Raw genomic sequence first — 6173 nt, 5'->3', positions numbered from 1 at the left:
GGGGAGGGGTGAGCGGGGTGGTGAGGGGAGGGGTGAGGGGAGGGGTGAGGGGAGGGGTGAGGGGAGGGGTGAGGGGAGGGGTGAGGGGAGGGGTGAGGGGGTAAGGGGAGGGGTGAGGGGGTAAGGGGAGGGGTGAGGGGGTAAGGGGAGGGGTGAGGGGGTAAGGGGAGGGGTGAGGGGAGGGGTGAGGGGGTAAGGGGAGGGGTGAGGGGGTAAGGGGAGGGGTGAGGGGGTAAGGGGAGGGGTGAGGGGAGGGGTGAGGGGGTAAGGGGAGGGGTGAGGGGGTAAGGGGAGGGGTGAGGGGGTGAGGGGAGGGGTGAGGGGGTAAGGGGAGGGGTGAGGGGAAGGGTGAGGGGAGGGGTGAGGGGAGGGGTGAGGGGGTAAGGGGAGGGGTGAGGGGGTAAGGGGAGGGGTGAGGGGGTAAGGGGAGGGGTGAGGGGGTAAGGGGAGGGGTGAGCGGGGTGAGGGGGTAAGGGGAGGGGTGAGGGGGTAAGGGGAGGGGTGAGGGGGTAAGGGGAGGGGTGAGGGGAAGGGTGAGGGGGGTAAGGGGAGGGGTGAGGGGGTAAGGGGAGGGGTGAGGGGGTAAGGGGAGGGGTGAGGGGAGGGGTGAGGGGGTAAGGGGAGGGGTGAGGGGGTAAGGGGAGGGGTGAGGGGAGGGGTGAGGGGGTAAGGGGAGGGGTGAGGGGGTAAGGGGAGGGGTGAGGGGGTGAGGGGGTAAGGGGAGGGGTGAGGGGGTAAGGGGAGGGGTGAGGGGGTGAGGGGAGGGGTGAGGGGGTGAGGGGGGAGGGGTGAGCGAGGTAAGGGGAGGGGTGAGGGGGTAAGGGGAGGGGTGAGGGGGTAAGGGGAGGGGTGAGGGGGTAAGGGGAGGGGTGAGGGGGTAAGGGGAGGGGTGAGCGGGGTGAGGGGGTAAGGGGAGGGGTGAGGGGGTAAGGGGAGGGGTGAGGGGAAGGGTGAGGGGGTGAGGGGAGGGGTGAGGGGGTGAGGGGAGGGGTGAGGGGGTGAGGGGGTGAGGGGAGGGGTGAGGGGGTGAGGGGAGGGGTGAGGGGGTGAGGGGGTGAGGGGAGGGGTGAGCGAGGTGAGGGGAGGGGTGAGGGGAGAGTTTGGATACGGAACTGAGGGCCCAGCTCGAAGCGGCGGGGAGAGTACGAGTGTGTGTACGAGTGTTAGTGTGTGTACGAGTGTGAGTGTGTGTACGAGTGTGAGTGTGTGTACGAGTGTGAGTGTGTGTACGAGTGTGAGTGTGTGTACGAGTGTGAGTGTGTGTACGAGTGTGAGTGTGTGTACGAGTGTGAGTGTGTGTACGAGTGTGAGTGTGTGTACGAGTGTGAGTGTGTGTACGAGTGTGAGTGTGTGTACGAGTGTGAGTGTGTGTACGAGTGTGAGTGTGTGTACGAGTGTGAGTGTGTGTACGAGTGTGAGTGTGTGTACGAGTGTGAGTGTGTGTACGAGTGTGAGTGTGTGTACGAGTGTGAGTGTGTGTACGAGTGTGAGTGTGTGTACGAGTGTTATTGTGTGTACGAGTGTGAGTGTGTGTACGAGTGTTATTGTGTGTACGAGTGTGAGTGTGTGTACGAGTGTTATTGTGTGTACGAGTGTTATTGTGTGTACGAGTGTGAGTGTGTGTACGAGTGTTATTGTGTGTACGAGTGTTAGTGTGTGTACGAGTGTTATTGTGTGTACGAGTGTTATTGTGTGTACGAGTGTTATTGTGTGTACGAGTGTTATTGTGTTTACGAGTGTGAGTGTGTGTACGAGTGTGAGTGTGTGTACGAGTGTTAGTGTGTGTACGAGTGTGAGTGTGTGTACGAGTGTGAGTCTCTGTATGTGTGTACAAGTGTGAGTGTGTGTACGAGTGTGGTGAGTCTCTATGTGTGTACAAGTGTGAGTGTGTGTACAAGTGTGAGTCTCTGTATATGTGTACAAGTGTGAGTGTGTGTACGAGTGTGCGTCTCTGTATGTGTGTACAAGTGTGAGTGTGTGTATGTGTGTACAAGTGTGTATGTGTGTACAAGTGTGAGTGTGTGTATGTGTGTACAAGGGTGAGTGTGTGTACGAGGGTGGTGAGTCTCTGTATGTGCGTACAAGTGTGAGTGTGTGTACGAGTGTGAGTCTCTATGTGTGTACAAGTGTGAGTGTGTGTACAAGTGTGAGTCTCTGTATATGTGTACAAGTGTGAGTGTGTGTACAAGTGTGAGTGTGTGTATGTGTGTACAAGGGTGAGTGTGTGTACGAGGGTGGTGAGTCTCTGTATGTGTGTACAAGTGTGAGTCTCTGTATGTGTGTACAAATATGAGTGTGTGTACAAGTGTGAGTCTCTGTATGTGTGTACAAGTGTGAGTCTCTGTATATGTGTACAAGTGTGAGTGTGTGTACAAGTGTGAGTGTGTGTATGTGTGTACAAGGGTGAGTGTGTGTACGAGGGTGGTGAGTCTCTGTATGTGTGTACAAGTGTGAGTCTCTGTATGTGTGTACAAATGTGAGTGTGTGTACAAGTGTGAGTCTCTGTATGTGTGTACAAGTGTGAGTGTGTGTACGAGTGTGAGTGTGTGTACAAGAGAGTGTGTGTGTGCAAGGTGTGTGTGCGTGTACAAGAGAAAGTGTGTGTGTACAAGGTGTGTGTGTGTGTACAAAGTGTGTGTGTGTACAAGAGAGAGTGTATGTGTGTACAAGAGAGTGTGTGTGTGTGCAAGGTGTGTGTGTGTACAAGAGAGATTGTGTGTGTGTACAAGAGAGAGTATGTGTGCAAGAGAGAGTGTGTGTGTGTGTGCAAGGTGTGTGTGTGTACAAGGTGTGTGTGTGTGTACAAGAGAGTGTGTGTGTGTGCAAGGTGTGTGTGTACAAGAGAGAGTGTGTGTGTGCAAGGTGTGTGTGTACAAGGTGTGTGTACAAGAGTGAGTGTGTGTGTGTACGAGAGAGAGTGTGTGTGTGTACAAGGTGTGTGTGCGTGTACAAGAGAAAGTGTGTGTACAAGGTGTGTGTGTGTACAAGAGTGAGTGTGTGTGTGTACAAGAGTGAGTGTGTGTGTACAAGGTGTGTGTGTGTACAAGAGAAAGTGTGTGTGTGCAAGGTGTGTGTGTGTGTACAAGGTGTGTGTGTGTGTACAAGAGAGAGTGTGTGTGGAAGTGAATATGTGGGTACAGGTGTGAGTGTGTGTACATGTGTGAGTGTGTGTACAAGTGTGTGTACAGGTGTGAATGTGTGTACAGGTGTGAGTGTGTGTACAGGTGTGTGTGTGTACAGGTGTGAGTGTACAGGTGTGAGTGTACAAGTGTGAGTGTACAAGTGTGGGTGTGTGTGTGTACATGTGTGAGTGTGTGTACAGGTGTGAGTGTGTGTACAGGTGTGAGTGTACAGGTGTGAGTGTACAAGTGTGAGTGTGTGTGTACAAGGGTGTGTGTGTGTGTACAGGTGTGAGTGTGTGTACAGGTGTGAGTGTGTGTACAGGTGTGAGTGTACAGGTGTGAGTGTGTGTACAGGTGTGAGTGTGTACGAGAGAGAGTGTGTGTGTGTACAAGAGAGTGTGTGTGTGTGTACAAGGTGTGTGTGTGTGTACAAGGTGTGTGTGTGTACAAGGTGTGTGTGTGTACAAGAGAGAGTGTGTGTGTACAAGAGAGTGTGTGTGTGTACAAGAGAGTGTGTGTGTACAAGGTGTGTGTGTGTACAGGTGTGAGTGTGTGTACAGGTGTGAGTGTACAAGTGTGAGTGTGTGTGTACAAGGGTGTGTGTGTGTGTACAGGTGTGAGTGTGTGTACAGGTGTGAGTGTGTGTGTACAGGTGTGAGTGTGTGTACAGGTGTGAGTGTGTGTACAGGTGTGGAGCGGTGGCGCAGTGATTAGCGCTACGCTGCGCTACGAACCCGGCGACCCGAGTTCGATTCCCGCTCACGGCCACCAACACCGGTGACGATTATCTGAACCGGTCCTGGGCCTCCCCTAGGTCGACTCAGCCTCAAATGAGTACCCGGTGCGGTGTGCAGTAAACATCGCCACTAGGGAGACAAAGGCAGCCGGGCGGATCGGTACTAGCCACTTTCCACAGCAGCCTGTGTAGGCCACTTGGGGGATCTTTGTCTTCATTTGTTTACGTGTCTGTATCTAAACCGAGGCTAATGTGGTCTCTCTGTGTGTGAACAGGTCACTGGAGTCTATCAACTCCACCACACTTGTGAATCCGGTAAATCAAAACCTCTGAGTCTGTGGGTTTCTGTGTAAGTCTGCGAGTCTTTGTGTGAGTCTGTGGGTCTCCATGTGAGTCTATGGGTCTATGTGTGAGTCGGTGGGTCTCCGTGTGAGTATATGGGTCTCCATGTGAGTCTATGAGTCTGTGTGTGAGTCTATGGGTCTATGTGTGAGTCTGTGGGTCTCCGTGTGAATCTATGGGTCTCCATGTGAGTCTATGGGTCTATGTGTGAGTCTATGGGTCTATGTGTGAGTCTGTGGGTCTTCGTGTGAATCTATGGGTCTCCATGTGAGTCTATGGGTCTCCGTGTGAATTTATGGGTCTCCATGTGAGTCTATGGGTCTCCATGTGAGTCTATGGGTCTATGTGTGAGTCTATGGGACTCCATGTGAGTCTATGGGTTTGGAATCCAGGATCTCAGCTGTGACAGCTCAACGTCTCTGACACGGCCATTGTGAACCCCTAAGAGAGAGAGAGACACCCAGAGTCAGGGCTCGAACCGAGGTTCTCAGCAGCGTTTGACTCGGGGGGGGGGGGGGGGTGTCTGAGCTCTGAGGCCGTCGGCCACTTCTCACTCCACGCGCTTAGTTTCCGCGAAATTACGGAACTGACATCGGCTGGCATGGGAAGTGTTTCTTTATACAAACGCAGTGCGGCAACCAAACTATCTGCCAATCACTCAGCTGGGATCAGCAACATCGCCCCCCGGGCAGTAGCAGCAACATCGCCCTCTGGGTAGTAGCAGCAGCAACATCGTCCCCCAGCAGTAGCAGCAGCAGCAACATCGCCCTCTGGGTAGTAGCAGCAGCAGCATCGCCCCCTGGGTAGTAGCAGCAACAACATCGCCCCCTGGGTAGTAGCAGCAGCAACATCGCCCCCTGGGTAGTAGCAGCAGCAACATCGCCCCCTGGGTAGTAGCAGCAGCAACATCGCCCCCTGGGTAGTAGCAGCAGCAACATCGCCCTCTGGGTAGTAGCAGCAGCAACGTCGCCCCCTGGGTAGTAGCAGCAGCAACGTCGCCCTCTGGGTAGTAGCAGCAGCAACATCCCCCTCTGGGTAGTAGCAGCAGCAACATCGCCCCCTGGGTAGTAGCAGCAGCAACATCGCCCCCTGGGTAGTAGCAGCAGCAACATCGCCCCCTGGGTAGTAGCAGCAGCAACATCGCCCCCTGGGTAGTAGCAGCAGCAACATCGCCCCCTGGGTAGTAGCAGCAGCAACATCCCCCTCTGGGTAGTAGCAGCAGCAACATCCCCCTCTGGGTAGTAGCAGCAGCAGCATCGCCCTCTGGGTAGTAGCAGCAGCAACATCGCCCCCTGGGTAGTAGCAGCAGCAACATCGCCCCCTGGGTAGTAGCAGCAGCACAGCACCCTGGGTAGTAGCAGCAGCAACATCGCCCTCTGGGTAGTAGCAGCAGCACAGCACCCTGGGTAGTAGCAGCAGCAACGTCGCCCCCTGGGTAGTAGCAGCAGCAACGTCGCCCTCTGGGTAGTAGCAGCAGCACAGCACCCTGGGTAGTAGCAGCAGCAACATCGCCCTCTGGGTAGTAGCAGCAGCACAGCACCCTGGGTAGTAGCAGCAGCAACGTCGCCCTCTGGGTAGTAGCAGCAGCACAGCACCCTGGGTAGTAGCAGCAGCAACATCGCCCTCTGGGTAGTAGCAGCAGCACAGCACCCTGGGTAGTAGCAGCAGCAACGTCGCCCTCTGGGTAGTAGCAGCAGCAACATCGCCCTCTGGGTAGTAGCAGCAGCACAGCACCCTGGGTAGTAGCAGCAGCAACGTCGCCCTCTGGGTAGTAGTAGCAGCACAGCACCCTGGGTAGTAGCAGCAGCAACATCGCCCTCTGGGTAGTAGCAGCAGCACAGCACCCTGGGTAGTAGCAGCAGCACAGCACCCTGGGTAGTAGCAGCAGCAGCAAGAACATTTGTGGATATTGGCAAAAAGGTTCCATGGATACAGTGACCACATTTGTTCACCATGTGGAGACTTTTCTTCAT

General features: G+C 55.0%; 1 protein-coding gene across 2 annotated transcripts in view; it reads left to right on the top strand.

The window, feature by feature from the left end:
- The first annotated feature begins 1112 nt into the window (after positions 1-1112).
- Positions 1113-6173, top strand: part of LOC144950899 (inositol polyphosphate-4-phosphatase type I A-like) — a 42393-nt gene continuing 37332 nt past the window's right edge. The window contains exons 1-2 of one of the 2 annotated variants that reach the window (XM_078881061.1): positions 1113-1142; positions 4134-4173. The gene's annotated coding sequence lies outside the window, so the exon portion shown is untranslated. Of the gene's footprint in view, positions 1143-4133; positions 4174-6173 lie in introns of those variants that run through there. The other variant, XM_078881063.1, reaches the window with a different exon arrangement.

This window comes from Lampetra fluviatilis, chromosome 60, assembly GCF_964198595.1.
Source record: "Lampetra fluviatilis chromosome 60, kcLamFluv1.1, whole genome shotgun sequence".
Classification (NCBI taxonomy): domain Eukaryota; kingdom Metazoa; phylum Chordata; class Hyperoartia; order Petromyzontiformes; family Petromyzontidae; genus Lampetra; species Lampetra fluviatilis.
The sequence above is the reverse complement of the archived record's forward strand: the minus strand, read 5'-3'. Positions and strand labels throughout refer to the sequence as shown.